We start from the raw sequence: 21,288 nt of genomic DNA on the forward strand, positions 1-21,288 counted from the left end.
ATTTTGCACATCTTGTGCTCATACTGCAGCATTCTGGGAGTTGTAGTTGCCACCAAACAAACTGTCCTAATTCATCTAATCAGTGTTTGCCTCATAAATGTGTATCTGTGACAATATGTATATTTCACACCCCAAAATTGAATAACTAAAAATAGTAAACAAACTGAATATTAGCTACAAAAGATTCTACATGAAACAAACAGTATTTGTGTCATTTACAATGGCTAAGGTGAGCTTTTACAGATGTACAAATAATTCCTCATCCTGGTTCATCCCCAGAGGGGTCAGAGTGCGGATTTCCAAAATATGTTTTGACTCTAGTTGTCGTAGTCTCTTTTCTCTATCCCCTCCTCGTTCATTAATGGGGACGTGGTCTGTTGCATAAAAAATCATGGTTTCCCTTTGGCTGTCATGTACTTGCTCCATGTGTTTAGCCGTGGCATAAATTCTGTCTGTATTTGTAGTGGCACAAACATGTTCTAATATCCTTTTTTTCGTTTCACATAAAGTCCTCCCAATATATTTTAAGCCACAAGGGCATTCAATAACATATACTGTGAAAAGGTGATATGTTGTTTGTTGGTTTTTGTGCCTCCATTACCAATGGTGTATTCCTTAGTATTTCTCGCGATTCTACACGCTTTGCAGTTGCCACATTTCCAGAAGCCTGATTTTTTAAGTCAATTACCCTTTTTCTGGGAGCTAAAATGACTTTTTGTCATTCTATCCCGCAAGCTTGGTGCCCTTCTAAAAGTCATTCTAGGATAATCTCCCACAATCTCACTTACTGTAGAGTCCAATTGAAGGATAGACCAATGTTTTGTTAAAATCTTGCGTAACTGGGAAGCATTGCTGGAATATGTTGTGATGAAACGTATGGGATCCTCCAATTTGCTTTTCAACAAAGAGGATGTTTTATGAACTAATTCCATTCTCTGTCTTTTATATAGGTTTCTGTACCCAGGAACGTCACATATCGTGGTGCTTAAATTCCAGCAGAAGGTGAGTAACCTTGAAAGTAAAGTTGAAAAGGTTGTCATTAATGGTTCCCTTGTATGAGAGTGGTGCACCATTCTTGTGCTTGCTTTTTGCACACTTTCAGTGAGAAGAAAAGATAACTGAAACTGAGAGACAAATGTTTATATTGGATTAATCAATGTTGATGTACACAGTGATACGTTTTCATATACGAACAAAGTTGCATTGCCATTTTTATATTCCCGCGTTGTAAACTTTCTGTCATGTACCTAAGTGGTCAGATCTGCTCTGAGACCCAGGCCTGAAGGTTAATCACTGACAGGTCACAAGTTAGGTAACACTTAGCCGCCAGCCAAACGCACAAACAGGAAAACTTAGATCAGATCCCAGAGATAGGTAGTAACACCACAATGGTCTCCAGAGATTGGCCACAATAAAACACACATGGTCAGAGGTATGTGTGCATTCCCAAAAACACTATAAAGGTAGATATCACATTTAGGTCCTCATTACAACATTGGCAGTAAGTGCCACTTACCGCCATGCTGACTGCTGCCAACATACAACGACTGCGGCAGTATACCGCTACCCGTATTATGACACACACATAGAAATCCACCACTATACAGACACACACACAAGTCCGCCAGCCCAAAGGTCAGTGATAAACTGGCAGTACCAAAACCCTCACCATTACGCCAACAGAAATACGCCCACAGCATCATCACCCACGAATCACCGCAGCGGTCGTTCAACCGCGGTAAACCATTGGTGGTACAGACCACCGCGCTCAAAATACACACACAGATACAAAACTACACCACATTGGACAATTCAAACTACACACACCTGACACACACACACACACACACACACACACACCACACCCACACTCCCACACCAATATAAAACACACACCCACACTACACACTACCCACAACCCTTTACGACCCAAAGATTTTGGCAAGTGAGAGAGAAACAAGCTAGGAGCACCCACTGAATCTGAACCACAAAACACCATCACCCATACACCATACACGCACCTCACAGCACACACCCCAATGCATCACCCCACACCCTCACACACACCACTCACACTACACCCATGGCTCCACAAAGACACCCCAGGTTCTCAGAGTAGGAGCTAAGGGTTATGGTGGAGGAAATCATCCGGGTAGAGTCACAGCTATTTGGATCACAGGTGCAGCAGACATCTGTTGCAAGGAAGATGGAGCTATGGCGGAGAGTCGTGGACAGGGTCAACACCGTGGGACAGCACCCAAGAACAAGGGGTGACATCAGGAAGAGGTGGAATGCCCTACAGGGGAAGGTACTTTCCGTGGTTGCAAGACACCAGATAGCTGTACAGAGGACTGGCGGTGGACCCCCACCTCCTCCCCCACAACTAACAACATGGGAGAAGCAAGTCTTGGCGATCATGCATCCTGAGGGCCTGGCAGGAGTAGCAGGAGGACTGGACTCTGGTAAGTCAAATCTTTACTACTTTATCCCCCACCCTACCTGCATGCCATCACAAACAACAACCCCTTCCCTCACCCCCATCAGCCCACCACCACACATATATCCCACCATTACAACCCACCCATCCCAATACCAAGCCCTGCATGCAACACCAATGCATGGACCCCCATCACAGACCTGCATGGACACCCATCACCACAGCATGCACACTAGTGACAAACACTTAGCCAAACAAATCACAACTCATACAAGCCAAAGCTGCGTTGATAATAACAACCATAGAGGGAAACATACCCATGCACAAGATGGCAACGCAGAAACAATAACACTGCATTTACATCCCCACAGGACCTCCACTCAACGTCACCGGAGACGAGGTGCCAGCCACATCCAGTCCCCCCCAGAAGAGGCCACAGTGATGACAGCAGCTCTGCACGCCTGGATCACGATGACCAACCTGGCCCATCAGGGACCTCTAGACAGTCGGTTACCCAGGCACAGTCCCAACCCACCACAGAGCCTCCCCCCTCAGGAAACACCAGCACAGCACCCACCCAGCGGGCCCATCCTTCTGTCCCCAGGACACGTCATTCAGCAATGTGTCCACCACTACAGGGAACACAGGCAACCCCACAAACACAGGACAATTAGTGACCTGGAGTCAGTGGGCACACGGTTCAGGGGACAGAGGACCATGACAACAGGGAAGCTGGGAGGACTGCTGTGCGACAGTGGGAGGACAGGCCCAGGGAACCGACTCTCCACGAGGCACTCACCAACATCCTGGCAGCATACCACCATTCCCAGGAGACCATGGGCCAGATACTGGCCAAGTTGCAGGAGACCCAGCGGCTGCAGGACGAACAGTACCTGGGGATCAGGGAGGACCTGAGGGACATCCACACCACCCTGGTCACCAGTGCAGAGGAGCTGGCAGACATGGCCAGCACCATGAGGAAGGCAGTGGCACACCAATGGGCCCCTGACAACAGCCACACTGAAGAACAGCCCTCCACCTCCGCCGACGTTAGTGGACAGGAGGCCCCGCCACAGGAACAACAGGCCTCCAGCACCCCACCCCCTGAAGAAGGAGAACTACCCCGCAAACGGTCCCTGCGATCCAGGCAGAAGCCAGAGAACATTGCCAAGACCCCCGCCAGGAAATAAGACTCTCCTGATTGTCACCCTTGTGTGCCACTCTGTCACCCTGCCCACCTTGAACTGCCATTGCTCCACTTCCTATGCCCCCTTGGACAATGCACCTGTGCAACAAATAGACTGGACTCTACCCTGCAACCCAGCCCATTTCAATACCCCCTCCACTTATTAGCACCTAAATAAACACCCTTGGAACAAATTCAAGTATGGAGTCTGTCAATTGTTTGACATATGTAAACGTTTAACAAATTGTAAACATTGCAATTCAAATGTACTGTAATATTTACATAGGTATGATCTGTAGTGGGCAGCAGTGTACACACCAGGAGCCAGAGTGGGGCACAGAGATCTAAAAATAGAGATGCCAAAGGGTACAGTAAATGGCCATAGAAATAGGGAAATCAGGCTGCCATCTCCAATGTCAAACACAAAACTGCAATGGAAGGTGAAGTTACAGTGTCTTACCTGTGTGTCACTGGAAGTACTGTTGAATTAGTGTAGTTCTGTTGTCCACATCCTCTTCCTCTGCCTCCTCTTCGTCACTGTCCACAGGCTCTACTGCTGCCACACGACCATCCCCAGGCTCATCCTCCTGCAGAAAAGGCACCTGGTGTCTCAAGGCCAGATTGTGCAACATGCAACGATGATCTGGCACACCTTCTTGGGTGAGTAGTACAGGGATCCACCAGTCAGATGGAGGCACCGGAATGTGGCCTTCAGGAGGCCAACGGTTCATTCAATGATCCTCCTTGTTTGCCCATGTGGCTCATTGTAACTTTCCTCTGCCCTTGTCCTGGCATTCCTCACTGGGGTCAGTAGCCATGAGAGGTTGGGATAACCAGAGTCACCTGCAAATATCGAGGGATACCTGTTAGTCACACACTCACCCTTAGGGCCAAACTGGGTTGGGACCATGGGCTCACCTATTAGCCACACCCTGTGCCTCTGGATTTGAGACATCACATATGGGATGCTGCTATTCCTCAAGATAAAGGCATCATGGCATCATGCACAGGGCCAGGATACTTTCCATTGACATGGGAGATGTACTGGTCCGCCAAACACACCATCTGCTCATTCAGAGAGTCAAAGCTTTTTCTATTTCTAACACTTGTTCATTTCTCCGGGGGGGGGGGGGGGCAAGTGCAATATGTGTACCATCAGTAGCACCAATGATGTTGGGGATATGTCCCAGTGCCTAGAAGTCAGCCTTCACTGTGGCCAAATCCTCCACCTGGGGGAATACGATATAGCTGCGCATGTGTTTCATCAGGGCAGACAACACTCTGGTCAGCAAGTTTGAGAACATAGGCTGTGACATCCCTGATGTTATGGCCACTGTCGCTTGGAAGGAACCACTTGCCAGGAAATGGAGCACTGACAGGACCTGCACTAGAGGGGCGATACCTGTGGGGTGGCGGATAGCTGATATCAGGTCTGGCTCCAATTGGGCACACACTTCTTGGATTGTGGCCCTATCAAGTCTGTAGGTCAGGATAATGTGCCTGTCCTCCATTGTCACAAGGTCCACCAGGGGTCTGTACACGGGGGGATGTCTCCATCTCCTAATCATCCTCAGTGGTTGAAATCTAGGGTGAAAAACGGTGAGCAGAAGGTCATATTCAAACATATTTCCACATTAACATGCAATTTTTGCTTTACAGAAACAGTAAGTGAACTTGCAAGACAGTTGATGTGCTAATGTCTGCTGTGATGCTGTTAGGTGCCATGGCCTCTGCCTGACCTGTGAGGAGCAACAAGTGGAAATTAGGTAATTCCGCTGGCGATGTGGGCCGTTGCGGTCGGTGGTCAATGACCGCCGTGCAACACCGCATTGGTTATCATTGGGGCCTATGGGTTCCAGGAGCCAATGGTGATGTACGCCGGCAGTGACGGTATGCACCGCTGCGGACGTGACTGCCATTTTCTATCTGTTCACTCACTTGCTACCTGACCTTCAACAGGAAAGGACCTACACTGCAAGTGCTGCTGTGACCTGTGTCTGGAAGCGACAATGGCTCGAGTGTCTGGGGAAAGGGCCCCTGCCTTCACTTCGGAGAAGTTGGAGAGACTGGTGGATGGGGTCCTACCCCAGTACCCTTTACTCTATGGTCCTCCAGACAAACAGTTGAGTAGACTGTGAGCATGATGCGTGGGGCATGAATGTATGGATTGCTGTGTGTGTAAGCCTTGTGTAGAGGGGGTCTGAGGGGTCCTGGGCAGAGTGCTGCATGTATAGTGGTCAATGTATGTGCGTAAGGGGATGGGGGATATGGTGGGCCATGAGTATAACAGTCCGGACGGTATGACCAATACCTTTTCTGCTGTTTTTTTCTGCAGGTCAGCGCGCATCAGAAAAAGGGTATTTGGTGTGCCATCGCCAAGGAGGTCCGGACCCTGGGGGTCTTTGACAGGTGGAGCATCCACTGCCGCAAACGGTGGAAGGACCTGTGCCGCTGGGCAATGAAGACGGCGGAGGCCCAGCTGGGGCTGGCCTCCCAAAGAGGAAGGGGTGCCTGTTGTACCCTGACCCCCCCTGATGTTCCGCATCCTGGCAGTGGCCTATCCGGAGTTGGATGGGTGCTTGAAGGAATCACAGAAGCCACAAGGGGGTGAGTACAGATTCTGAATCATGACTTTGCGCGTGTTAAGGTATTACCTGGGTGGGGGATGTGGGTTGTGGGTGCCCCTAGGCCGGGGCGAACATGGCGGTATGTTCAATGATGGGCAAGCTCAGATGCACGCCAACCCCAATAATATTAGTGGGCATCTACTACTGGGCAGGGTCCTGTGGGTTTCAGGTGTGCAGCTAATGGCGTTAGGCATTGTCCCCCATGGGCTGGTGACTAGCATTGTAACTGGTAGTGCATGGCCTAGTGCATAGGGCTGTTCCCTGTGAGTTGTGTACGCCAACTGTAGTGTTGTTGCTGGCACTGACCAAGTGTATCCTCTGTCTCTCCCCCCTTTTTGTTTTGTCACCCTGTCCTTGTGTGCATTAGCATCATCTGGCAGAGGAGCAGAGGCACCAGCGATGGAGGGAGCTGCATCCCACATGGGCCTGGAGGCCGAATCCACCAACAGTGAGGGCACCAGTGGGACGGAGGGCGAGGGGAGCACCACGACGGAGACAGGAGGGGACAGTACTGACAGCGACAACTCCTCCGATGGAACCTCCCTGGCGGTGGCGGACACCTCTGTGCCCACCCCAACTACAGGTACAACGCCACCCCCGTACCAGCACCACCCTCCCAGCAGCCCCTCAGCATGTTTCCCGTGCCCACTCACCCAGGAGGGTGGGCATCTCCTTCGCCCCAGGCACCTGCTCTCAGTGAGGAGGCTATTGACCTCCTGAGATCCCTCTCTGTTGGGCAGTCAACCATACTGAATGCCATCCAGGGTCTTGCAGGGCATTTGCAACCAACAAATGCATACCTGGAAGGCATTCACTCTGGCGTGGCAGCACAACAGAGAGCATTCCAGGCTCTGGCCAACTCACTGATGGCAGCCGTTGTCCCTGTCTCCAGCCTCCACCCTCCAACTTCCTCTACCCAGTCCCAATCCCCTCAACCCCTGCCTATCCCAAGCACACCTTCAGACCAGCAATCACCCAAATCAACACACAGAAGTGTCTCAGGCAAACACAAGCACCACACATCTCACAGGCACTCACACAAGCCCCATCCACATGCAGACACACCAACATCCACTGCCTCCACTGTGTCCCCCTCCTCCTCGTTGTCCACCTCCCTCCCAGTAGCGTCTCCAATCACACCTGCATGCACTACATCCTCATCCACTACCTTCATCACCAGCACGCCTATCACTACACGGCCCTCACTGGCAGTCACCACCCCCACATCCATGCACACAACCCCTTTGTCCTCTCCCACTGTGTCTGTGACCTCTCCTCCCAAAGTACACAAACGCAAGCACTCAGGCACCCAACAGCCATCCACCTCACAACAGCACCCAGCCCATGCACCTGGACCCAACCACAGCAGACTGACACCTCCTACAACCACTCCCTCTTCCTCCACACCCAAACCTTCACCCTCTTCCCACCCCAGTGTCCCTAAGAAGCTTTTCCTCGCCAGCATTGACCTATTCCCTACCCCTCACCCCCCCATCCTTCACCTCGGGCCAGGGTGGCCAGAACCCAGCCCAGTACCTCAGCCACCCAGTCCACGGCCACTGTGGTTTCTGCAGCAACTGCAGGTGTGAGAGGCTCCAAGGAGGCACCCGTCAGCGCAGCCAGTGTGCCAGCACCACCTGCCAAGGCCAAGAAGGGTCTGCCACCTAGCAAGGGCAAGAAGGGGACAGCAGCCAGCAAGGGGAAGGAGGCACCACCAGCCAGTAATGGCAAGAAAAAGACACCAGCTGGCAGAAGCAAAGAGGCACCACCATCTACCAAGGGCAGGAAGGGGCACACAACACCAGCCATGGCACTTCAGCCGTCCGACGCTACAGGTGAAGGCCTGGAGGCTACCACCACCACTGACAGCACCGCCACCTGCACCGCGGCCAGCACTGCCACCTGCACCGCCACCAGCAGCACCACTGCCAGCAGCAGCAGCCCCAGTGGAGAGCCGTCCTAGGCTGCAGGTGAAGACCTGGAGGCTACCACCACCCCTGACAGCACCGCCACCTGCACCGCCGCCAGCACCTGCACCGCCGCCAGCAGCACCACTGCCAGCAGCAGCCCCAGTGGGCAGCCGTCTGAGGCTGCAGGTGAAGACCTGGAGGCTTCCACCACCAATGACAGCACCGCCACCTGCAGCGCAACTGGCATCCACTGAGCATCTGTCACCTCCGGTGAGCAGTGTGTAGTGGTGACTACATGGGCTGAGTGCGTCCTGGCCCCTGCAACACCTGTCGGTGTGACACACAGGTGAGAGACTGTGACCTTGCCCCATCCAGGATGAAGCATACTAAGCACAAGGTCCCCTCCAGAACCAGTCGAAGAAGGTATCCACTCAGCCCCTCCTTGCCAGGATGAAGCACACTGGGCACAAGGCCCCCTCCAGAACCAGTGGAAGAAGGCATCCACTTGAGAGACTGTGGCTTTGCACTCCCCAGGACCAAGCAGTGGGCAAACCACCCACTTGAGAGACTTTGGCTTTGCGCTCCCCAGGACTAAGCAGTGGGCAAACCACCCACTTGAGAGACTGTGGCTTTGCGCTTCCCAGGACCAAGCAGTGGGCAAACCACCCACTTGAGAGACTGTGGCTTTGCGCTCCCCAGGACCAAGCAGTGGGCAACCCACCCACTTGAGAGACTGTGGCTTTGCGCTCCCCAGGACCAAGCAGTGGGCAAACCACCCACTTGAGTGACTGTGGCTTTGCACTCCCCAGGACCAAGCAGTGGGCAAACCACCCAATTGAGTGACTGTGGCTTTGCACTCCCCAGGACCAAGCAGTGGGCAAACCACCCACTTGAGAGACTATGGCCTTGCACTCCCCAGGACCAAGCAGTGGGCAACCACCCACTTGAGTGACTGTGGCTTTGCACTCCCCAGGACCAAGCAGTGGGCAAACCACCCACTTGAGAGACTGTGGCCTTGCACTCCCCAGGACCAGGCAGTGGGCATGTAGCCCCCTCCAGGCCAGTGGCATTGTACCATCTTCTGGCAGAGGTGCCCCCCCATTCCCCGTCCCCCTGAGGTGCCTGTGTTTTTTTGACCTGATGCCCCTTCAGTGTTATCTCCGTATTGAAGCAGGAGTCAAGTGTGGCCTTGGCCTATGTGTTATGCCCCAGCGGGCCACGGACATTTTGGAGTGGGCATTGTCCCTCCTTTTGTATATATTTACATACTGTTTATTGTTTGAGGACGTATATATCTAAAACGGTACTATTACACTCATTTGACTCCATTCCTTATGTCCATGCGTTATTCCTGCAGGTTACGGGGTGTATATGTAATGTTGCATCTGCTTGTGTGTATGGTGTTGGGGGTGGGGTTGGGGTTGGGGTTGGGGGTGTTGCGTGTGTGTGTCACTCTCTTTTTACTCCCCCCTTGTGTGCTAGGTGCAGTACTCACCGTGGTCGTCTTCCCTGGCGTTCGTGTTCCTGGTGTATGAGAAGGTACACCAGCATTGGAAAATAGTGCAGTTCGGGCCTCCATGGTGTTGTGGTTCTTCCTTGAGTGTCAAGAGGTGAGTTGTTTCCCTTCAGTGTTCTGTTTCCGCCGTGCTTTTGATGGCGTTGGTATCGCCCCGGAAAAGATGGCAGATAGGCCTGTTGTAATGCTGTGGGTCGTACATTGTCTTCCGCCTGGCTGTTGGCGGTTACCGCTGCGGTGTTTGTTGCTACTGCCGTGGCAGTCGGTGTGTTAATGTGGCTGTATGTGTTGGCAGTTTCCGCCGTGGTCATGATTCCATTTTTTTTACCGCTGCTTTATCACTGACCTCCAGGGTTGTAATGAGGGCCTTAGTTAGGTACACTTAGCCAATCAGGACACAGCACCCACAGCACACGCAGTGACCAAGTGCCTTTCAGGCTGGACATATGGACACTTACTCGCTGACCCACATTGTGTCAACCCCAGGTCAGGGCCCCCCACCGTACACTTTCTGGAAGTGTATTTACAACTCCTTGACAATCGTTCACATTCCTGTTTTGCTGGACGCCTCTTATCTTTTGTTTTTTAAGGTAAATTCTCATTCAAGCAACACAAACATACAAAGCAACAAACACACATAACAGGTATGCGAATGAAAATGTTCTTTAATTGAAAAGCATGAGTGCGTATATGGTAAATGAAAGTGAGTAGCATGTTGATAAGAAGTAAATGGGAATATAAATAGAGGGTATGTGATAATAATAAGGAAAAGTAGAATGATGTGAAAAGAAGGAATGAAAGGCGCCCACTGTGATGCATACATAGATGCTGAAAAATACCAAAAAACTGATCTATGCACTGATACACCCATGCGTACACTTATGGATACACTAACACATCAATAAACCTATGTTTTAGTATGTAGTATAGAGGCCTTAGTTAGGATGTACCGAAGTGATAAGGTAGGCTGCTATGTGCTTGGAGGGGAAGACATGTACTTATAAGTCATGTTTAGTCACATATACAGTTTGATACCCCTAGCCATAGTTAAAAATGCAGTCTCACCCATACTGCAAATTATATACATATTACAAAAGCAGTGTTACTCACCTAGCCTGTGGGAGCGAGACAGAGACATGTAGATGTTAAGTGACATGGCAGAGGAACTTGTACATTCAGTCACACACCCACACAGCAGTTATATATCCAGCAGTATTAAAACCAGTTTGATTACACAGTTACATACCCTTATACTCACTAACAAAGCGAGTAAACAATTCATACAGTCATTTACATACACATTTAGAGATTCATAGAGTTACTAAGAGAACCAGTGATATACCTGCATACTTACTTAAACATTTGGTGGCACACCTATGGAGGAGCTGATAACCTCATTCAAACATTTAATCAAATACTGACACAACCTACTTAATGATCCCTACAAGTAGTGGTTCAAACATGGGTTGGACCCAGTATTATAGAGTGTGAGTGTGTAGTTTTACTGCCAGCTTGACTTGGCATTCAAAAGCCCTTCTCCAAGCCTTGAACTCTCCTTTTACTATGCATAATTCACACCGCAGCTAGCAAGTACATAGGCTATAGGGCACAGTTCTTTTAGTTTAAAAGGTTAGGTATGTACCTTTTCAGCTTCACTGAGCTACAAGTCCACTTTGAGACACCAGTTGTACATGCAGTATCCCACCCATACTGCAACTTAGATACCTATTTATAAAAGCATACAACAACTCACAGACCCAGTCAGAGAGTGAAAAAGGCACTCATACATTCATGTGCACACCCAGACAATAGTCATGTGTCCAGCAATGTCAGAGTGAGCTGCATACACAGATTCACTCACCAACAGAGCCAGTAAGACAGTCAAATAGTCTCTTTCATACACATTTATAGATGTATAGAGTTACTAAAAGAACAGTGATATACCCACAACTTTACTTAAACATCTGGTGGGACACCCGTAGAGGTAGTGATACACTCACTCAGATAGGTAGTGAAGTAATGACACAACTTAGTTACTCGTCCATTCAAGTAATCCTTTAAATATGCCTTGGGTATACTAATGCAGAGACTGGGTATACCCTTTTACTGCCAACTTTATTTGGCATTAGAAAACCTGCTTGCTAAGTCTTAAACTATTTTTCCACTACACATGTCATCCCTCATCTACACTGTAGGTAGGCCAAGAACAGGATGCTTTGTGTTAAAAGGTAAAACATTTCCTTTTGATTTTCACTGTTACTTGTGCACTTGCATACCTCTACATCCAGTCATATATCCAGGCTTCCACCCATACTGCAACTTATTTATCTATTTGCAGAACTATTGAGCCACTTAGAAATCCAGTCAGATAGTGACAGAGACACGTATGCATTCTTTAAAACACTCAGTCAGACACCAAAAGAGGTAGTTAGGTATTTACTCACACATCTAGACAGCAGGTATGTATTGAGCACTATGACAGACAGTTGTACACACATTTACATACTCCTATCCCTAATAACACAGCTAGTAGGTGACTCATACATCTACTTGCTTACACATTTAGAGACACATAGAGGTATGTAAACAGCCAGCCAAATACTGGTATACGTACTTCAAAATCTGGTGGCATATCCATAGAGGGACTCATATAGTCAGTCATATCTGTAGTCAAGTAGTGACACTACATAGTTACCCATAGACAGAAATAGTCATTTAGACATGGCTTGGGCTTACTACTGCAGAGCCTGCATGTGCAGTTTTATTGCCAGGTTGACTTGGCATTTAAAACTCATTTGCCAATGTGGATACTCTACTTTTGCTACATATAAATCACCCCTCAGCTTTGCTGTGTGCAGGCCATAGGACAGGGTGCTTTGTGCTTAAATGTGCTTTTAACCTTCACTGACTAACATATACACCTACAGACCCATAACTCCGTTATACATCCAATCTCCTACCCATAATGGAAGTCTCATACCTATTTGGAAAGAATAGAGTCACTCACACACTCAGTGAGGCAGTGACTTATGCATTCATACACCCAAACAGTAGTTATGTAACCAGCACTAGCAGAGCCAGTTGCAGACACAGTTACAAACTCCTATTCTCACTAACACAGGACTAAGCAACTCATACAGCCACCTAAGTATACATTTAGCGACCTAAACAGTTACTAAAATAGCCAGTTATATAGCATTATACTTACTTCAATCTCTGGTGGTAGACCCCTGGATGGACTCGTACACTCACTCTGATATGTAGTCTAGTAGTGACACAACCTAGTAACCCATCCAGGCATTGACGTCTTGAGTATACTACTCCACAGACTCTGTGTAGAGTTTTACTGGCAGATTCCCTTGGCATTTAAAACTCCTTTGGCAGGCCTTAAACTCTCTTTTTTGCTACATATAAGTTATCCCTAAGGTAGGTTGTAGGGAAGTGTATTTTGTGGTTAGAAGGTAAGACATCTGCTATTAAGTTTCACTGAGATACACATGCACAGAGCCACATACCCTAACCCTCAGTATAACTCAGAGAAGTATTAAGAAAAGCATAGAGCCACTTACACACCCAGACAGACAGTGAAAGAGGCACTTATATATTTACACACACACAGACAACAGTTATGTATCGAGCAGTATCAGAACCAGTTGTATACACAGTTGCATCCATCTCTACTGACCAATACAGCCAGTAAGCATTCATGTGGTCACCTACTTGCACATTTAGACCCCCACAGAGTCACTTAAAGAGACAATTATATCCCGGCATACTTATATAAACATTTGGTGGAACACCCACAGAGGGACTGATATCCTCACTTACATGTGGAGTCAAGTGCTGACACAACCTAGTCACCCATCCAGACAACTAGTCCCATAAACATGGCTTGGGCCTACTACTGCAGAGGCTGTGTGCGCGGATTTACTGCCAGCTCAACTTGGCATTAATAACCAGTTTGCCTAGCCTTAAAGTCTCCTTTTACTACACATAAATCACCCCTCAGGCTGTCTGTAGGTAGCCAATAGAGCAGGGTGCTTTGTACTTCAAAGTTAAGGTATGTCCTTTTGAGTTTCACTGAGTTACACATGCACTTGTAGACCTCTACGTCCAGCAATAGATCCAGTCTCTCACCCATAATAAAAACCACTTTCTTATTTACAAAAGCACAGACTTACTCATACACCTAGTCAGAGAGTAACAGATGCACTTATACTGGCTTTTTATTACACAAAACCTACCCCTCAGAGCCATTTATACATTCATGCACACAGTCAGACAGCAGTTATGCATTCAGTTGTATCAGAGCTAGTTACTCACACAGTTACATACCCTATACTCACAGGCAGAACTAGGTATTCAATATACATACACTTGCCTAGACATTTAAACACCCGAGGAGTTACTAAAAGAGACAGTTATATCCTGACATACTTACTTAGTGACACAACTTAGTCTCCCAACCAGACAAGTACTTCTTGAAACATGACTCCAGCCTACTTCTGTAGAGCCTGTGTGTGCAGTTTGACCCATAGCTGAAGTTGGCATTCAAAACTAATTTGCCAAGTCTTAAACTGTCCTTTTAGTGTACATATCTAACACCACAGGTAGGATGTACATAGACCATAGGACAGAGGTGGTCATCACAACCTCGGCGGTCTTTTAACAAGACCGCCGAGGGACCGCCGTGCGGAAGACCGCCAGTAGTGGTGGTTTGCCGCTCGGCGTATTATGACTGTTGGCTGCTCTCCGTCCTTTTTACGAAGGAGAGCCGCCAACAGTCATACTGGCGGGCGGCAGGGAAGTGGAGGTTGCTCCACCTCCACCGCCACGCTAACAGAACACCGCCCACCGAATCACGTCCTGTGATTCGGCGCGGCGGTGTTCTGTTGGCGGTGTGGTGTCGGCGGAGCAGCCCCCATGGCTCCCGTCCCCTCCTGGAGAATCGACGGACAAGGTAAGTCGATCGTCCGTTAGGGGAGGGGGGTGTTGTGTGTTGTGTGGGTGCATGGGGGTGTGCTTCTGTGTATGTAGAGGGGAGGTGTGAGTGCGTGTATGCTTGCAGGTGTGTTGCGTGTGTTGGGAATGAGTGCGTGTATGTATGTCTGTATGGATGTGTGCGTGTATGTCTGTATATGGGTGTGCGTGTCTGACTGAGTGTGTGGATGTAGACATGTATGTTGGTGTGTGTGCGTGTATGTGTGTTGGTGGTGCCTGCATGCGTGTCGTGTGTGTGTGAGGTATGTGATGTTGGGGGTCGGGGTGGGGAGGGGGGCCCTGCCACCTTTGGGGGGTGGCAGGGGTGGTGGGGGGTGTAGGGGAGGGAGTCGGGGTGGGGGGTGGGGGAGACCCCTATCAGTGCCAGGGAATGAATTCCCTGGCACTGATAGGGCTTACCGCCATGGATTTCATGGCGGTTCCTACTGCTGGAAATCCACGGTGGTAAGCCGGGTTGAAATACCGGCGGCGGTATTGTGACGGCCGCCGGGCTGGAAACCCAGGTCTCCAGCCCAGCGGTCGTCTCCGCCCTGGCGGGCGTAACGGTGAAGCGGCGGATGACCATGGCGGTAACCGCCATGGTCATAATACTAAAAAAAAGACCGCCAGTTGGCGGTCTTACCGCCGCTTTAACACCGTGGTGGTAATGACCCCCAGAGTCCTTAAAAGGTTACACATGTATTTTCAAATTTTACTGAGTTATATGTGTACTTACAGACACTATGTCCAGTTATATGTGTAGTCACTCACCTATACTCTAACTCATACTTGTTTACAAAAGGTTAGAGCCAATCAAACACCCAGTCATACTATGAAAGAGTCACTTATACATTCATTTACAAATACAGAGAGCAGTTATGTATCCAATACTTTCACATGCAGTTGGACACTCAGTTACATACCCCTGCAGTCACAAGCTCAGCCATTAAATAACATATACAGCCACTTACATACACATTTAGGAAATCATAGAGTTACTATAACAGTCAGTCATATATCATCATAGTGACTTCAACAGACCCAGGCAGCCTTTGACACATTCAATACCTCTTTGCAAACCTTAAACTGTTGTTTTACTACACATAATTCACCCCTCAGCTACGTTGTAGGTAGGAAATAGTGTAGGGTTATTTGTGTTTTTAAACAGTTCCACATGTGGTTTTGAGATTCACTGGGTTACAAGTGCACTTGCAGAATCCTAAACTGAGTTGTACATACAGTGCCCCATCCTCACAGCAACTCACATACCTATTTACAAAACCACAAGGCCACTCACACATCCAGCCTGACAGTGAAAGAGGCACTTATGTATTTACGCATACTTCTAGACAGCAGTTGTGTATTCAGCAGTATCGGAGTCAGTTGCATACACAGTTACATACTCCTGTACTCATCAGACTTGATATAGTTACTTACATGCACATTTTGAGACCACTTAGTTACTAAAAGTCAAAATTACAAAGAAAGGGAGCACACTGCCTACACTCCAGCAACAAAGTCCAACCCCAATGCATCATGGTAAATGCAGTCGAATTCGTAGTCCATTCCGAAAGTAATAAAGTCTTTCACCTCTGTAGGCGCAGCAAGTGCTGTTTATCCCTGTACACGTGTTTCTGGGTTTAGCCCATCATCAGCAGGGAGCAGCATGGTATAGGGGCTTGCTTGAAATGCCGCCAAATGTTTTCTCAGGTTTATGTACCTCTCATGGCGCACAGGTGCCTCCCAAGGCTCGTCAGCCGTGGCTCAAGGGAGCCGTCCAAAGACAAAATTACAAAGAAAGGGAGCACACTGCCTACACTCCAGCAACAAAGTCCAACCCCAATGCATCATGGTAAATGCAGTCGAATTCGTAGTCCATTCCGAAAGTAATAAAGTCTTTCACCTCTGTAGGCGCAGCAAGTGCTGTTTATCCCTGTACACGTGTTTCTGGGTTTAGCCCATCATCAGCAGGGAGCAGCATGGTATAGGGGCTTGCTTGAAATGCCGCCAAATGTTTTCTCAGGTTTATGTACCTCTCATGGCGCACAGGTGCCTCCCAAGGCTCGTCAGCCGTGGCTCAAGGGAGCCGTCCAAAGACAAAATTACAAAGAAAGGGAGCACACTGCCTACACTCCAGCAACAAAGTCCAACCCCAATGCATCATGGTAAATGCAGTCGAATTCGTAGTCCATTCCGAAAGTAATAAAGTCTTTCACCTCTGTAGGCGCAGCAAGTGCTGTTTATCCCTGTACACGTGTTTCTGGGTTTAGCCCATCATCAGCAGGGAGCAGCATGGTATAGGGGCTTGCTTGCAATGCCGCCAAATGTTTTCTCAGGTTTATGTACCTCTCATGGCGCACAGGTGCCTCCCAAGGCTCGTCAGCCGTGGCTCAAGGGAGCCGTCCAAAGACAAAATTACAAAGAAAGGGAGCACACTGCCTACACTCCAGCAACAAAGTCCAACCCCAATGCATCATGGTAAATGCAGTCGAATTCGTAGTCCATTCCGAAAGTAATAAAGTCTTTCACCTCTGTAGGCGCAGCAAGTGCTGTTTATCCCTGTACACGTGTTTCTGGGTTTAGCCCATCATCAGCAGGGAGCAGCATGGTATAGGGGCTTGCTTGAAATGCCGCCAAATGTTTTCTCAGGTTTATGTACCTCTCATGGCGCACAGGTGCCTCCCAAGGCTCGTCAGCCGTGGCTCAAGGGAGCCGTCCAAAGACAAAATTACAAAGAAAGGGAGCACACTGCCTACACTCCAGCAACAAAGTCCAACCCCAATGCATCATGGTAAATGCAGTCGAATTCGTAGTCCATTCCGAAAGTAATAAAGTCTTTCACCTCTGTAGGCGCAGCAAGTGCTGTTTATCCCTGTACACGTGTTTCTGGGTTTAGCCCATCATCAGCAGGGAGCAGCATGGTATAGGGGCTTGCTTGAAATGCCGCCAAATGTTTTCTCAGGTTTATGTACCTCTCATGGCGCACAGGTGCCTCCCAAGGCTCGTCAGCCGTGGCTCAAGGGAGCCGTCCAAAGACAAAATTACAAAGAAAGGGAGCACACTGCCTACACTCCAGCAACAAAGTCCAACCCCAATGCATCATGGTAAATGCAGTCGAATTCGTAGTCCATTCCGAAAGTAATAAAGTCTTTCACCTCTGTAGGCGCAGCAAGTGCTGTTTATCCCTGTACACGTGTTTCTGGGTTTAGCCCATCATCAGCAGGGAGCAGCATGGTATAGGGGCTTGCTTGAAATGCCGCCAAATGTTTTCTCAGGTTTATGTACCTCTCATGGCGCACAGGTGCCTCCCAAGGCTCGTCAGCCGTGGCTCAAGGGAGCCGTCCAAAGACAAAATTACAAAGAAAGGGAGCACACTGCCTACACTCCAGCAACAAAGTCCAACCCCAATGCATCATGGTAAATGCAGTCGAATTCGTAGTCCATTCCGAAAGTAATAAAGTCTTTCACCTCTGTAGGCACAGCAAGTGCTGTTTATCCCTGTACACGTGTTTCTGGGTTTAGCCCATCATCAGCAGGGAGCAGCATGGTATAGGGGCTTGCTTGAAATGCCGCCAAATGTTTTCTCAGGTTTATGTACCTCTCATGGCGCACAGGTGCCTCCCAAGGCTCGTCAGCCGTGGCTCAAGGGAGCCGTCCAAAGACAAAATTACAAAGAAAGGGAGCACACTGCCTACACTCCAGCAACAAAGTCCAACCCCAATGCATCATGGTAAATGCAGTCGAATTCGTAGTCCATTCCGAAAGTAATAAAGTCTTTCACCTCTGTAGGCGCAGCAAGTGCTGTTTATCCCTGTACACGTGTTTCTGGGTTTAGCCCATCATCAGCAGGGAGCAGCATGGTATAGGGGCTTGCTTGAAATGCCGCCAAATGTTTTCTCAGGTTTATGTACCTCTCATGGCGCACAGGTGCCTCCCAAGGCTCGTCAGCCGTGGCTCAAGGGAGCCGTCCAAAGACAAAATTACAAAGAAAGGGAGCACACTGCCTACACTCCAGCAACAAAGTCCAACCCCAATGCATCATGGTAAATGCAGTCGAATTCGTAGTCCATTCCGAAAGTAATAAAGTCTTTCACCTCTGTAGGCGCAGCAAGTGCTGTTTATCCCTGTACACGTGTTTCTGGGTTTAGCCCATCATCAGCAGGGAGCAGCATGGTATAGGGGCTTGCTTGAAATGCCGCCAAATGTTTTCTCAGGTTTATGTACCTCTCATGGCGCACAGGTGCCTCCCAAGGCTCGTCAGCCGTGGCTCAAGGGAGCCGTCCAAAGACAAAATTACAAAGAAAGGGAGCACACTGCCTACACTCCAGCAACAAAGTCCAACCCCAATGCATCATGGTAAATGCAGTCGAATTCGTAGTCCATTCCGAAAGTAATAAAGTCTTTCACCTCTGTAGGCGCAGCAAGTGCTGTTTATCCCTGTACACGTGTTTCTGGGTTTAGCCCATTATCAGCAGGGAGCAGCATGGTATAGGGGCTTGCTTGAAATGCCGCCAAATGTTTTCTCAGGTTTATGTACCTCTCATGGCGCACAGGTGCCTCCCAAGGCTCGTCAGCCGTGGCTCAAGGGAGCCGTCCAAAGACAAAATTACAAAGAAAGGGAGCACACTGCCTACACTCCAGCAACAAAGTCCAACCCCAATGCATCATGGTAAATGCAGTCGAATTCGTAGTCCATTCCGAAAGTAATAAAGTCTTTCACCTCTGTAGGCGCAGCAAGTGCTGTTTATCCCTGTACACGTGTTTCTGGGTTTAGCCCATCATCAGCAGGGAGCAGCATGGTATAGGGGCTTGCTTGAAATGCCGCCAAATGTTTTCTCAGGTTTATGTACCTCTCATGGCGCACAGGTGCCTCCCAAGGCTCGTCAGCCGTGGCTCAAGGGAGCCGTCCAAAGACAAAATTACAAAGAAAGGGAGCACACTGCCTACACTCCAGCAACAAAGTCCAACCCCAATGCATCATGGTAAATGCAGTCGAATTCGTAGTCCATTCCGAAAGTAATAAAGTCTTTCACCTCTGTAGGCGCAGCAAGTGCTGTTTATCCCTGTACACGTGTTTCTGGGTTTAGCCCATCATCAGCAGGGAGCAGCATGGTATAGGGGCTTGCTTGAAATGCCGCCAAATGTTTTCTCAGGTTTATGTACCTCTCATGGCGCACAGGTGCCTCCCAAGGCTCGTCAGCCGTGGCTCAAGGGAGCCGTCCAAAGACAAAATTACAAAGAAAGGGAGCACACTGCCTACACTCCAGCAACAAAGTCCAACCCCAATGCATCATGGTAAATGCAGTCGAATTCGTAGTCCATTCCGAAAGTAATAAAGTCTTTCACCTCTGTAGGCGCAGCAAGTGCTGTTTATCCCTGTACACGTGTTTCTGGGTTTAGCCCATCATCAGCAGGGAGCAGCATGGTATAGGGGCTTGCTTGAAATGCCGCCAAATGTTTTCTCAGGTTTATGTACCTCTCATGGCGCACAGGTGCCTCCCAAGGCTCGTCAGCCGTGGCTCAAGGGAGCCGTCCAAAGACAAAATTACAAAGAAAGGGAGCACACTGCCTACACTCCAGCAACAAAGTCCAACCCCAATGCATCATGGTAAATGCAGTCGAATTCGTAGTCCATTCCGAAAGTAATAAAGTCTTTCACCTCTGTAGGCGCAGCAAGTGCTGTTTATCCCTGTACACGTGTTTCTGGGTTTAGCCCATCATCAGCAGGGAGCAGCATGGTATAGGGGCTTGCTTGAAATGCCGCCAAATGTTTTCTCAGGTTTATGTACCTCTCATGGCGCACAGGTGCCTCCCAAGGCTCGTCAGCCGTGGCTCAAGGGAGCCGTCCAAAGACAAAATTACAAAGAAAGGGAGCACACTGCCTACACTCCAGCAACAAAGTCCAACCCCAATGCATCATGGTAAATGCAGTCGAATTCGTAGTCCATTCCGAAAGTAATAAAGTCTTTCACCTCTGTAGGCGCAGCAAGTGCTGTTTATCCCTGTACACGTGTTTCTGGGTTTAGCCCATCATCAGCAGGGAGCAGCATGGTATAGGGGCTTGCTTGAAATGCCGCCAAATGTTTTCTCAGGTTTATGTACCTCTCATGGCGCACAGGTGCCTCCCAAGGCTCGTCAGCCGTGGCTCAAGGGAGCCGTCCAAAGACAAAATTACAAAGAAAGGGAGCACACTGCCTACACTCCAGCAACAAAGTCCAACCCCAATGCATCATGGTAAATGCAGTCGAATTCGTAGTCCATTCCGAAAGTAATAAAGTCTTTCACCTCTGTAGGCGCAGCAAGTGCTGTTTATCCCTGTACACGTGTTTCTGGGTTTAGCCCATCATCAGCAGGGAGCAGCATGGTATAGGGGCTTGCTTGAAATGCCGCCAAATGTTTTCTCAGGTTTATGTACCTCTCATGGCGCACAGGTGCCTCCCAAGGCTCGTCAGCCGTGGCTCAAGGGAGCCGTCCAAAGACAAAATTACAAAGAAAGGGAGCACACTGCCTACACTCCAGCAACAAAGTCCAACCCCAATGCATCATGGTAAATGCAGTCGAATTCGTAGTCCATTCCGAAAGTAATAAAGTCTTTCACCTCTGTAGGCGCAGCAAGTGCTGTTTATCCCTGT

The sequence above is a fragment of the Pleurodeles waltl genome, chromosome 5, assembly GCF_031143425.1.
Source record: "Pleurodeles waltl isolate 20211129_DDA chromosome 5, aPleWal1.hap1.20221129, whole genome shotgun sequence".
In the NCBI taxonomy this organism is placed as follows: Eukaryota; Metazoa; Chordata; class Amphibia; order Caudata; family Salamandridae; genus Pleurodeles; species Pleurodeles waltl.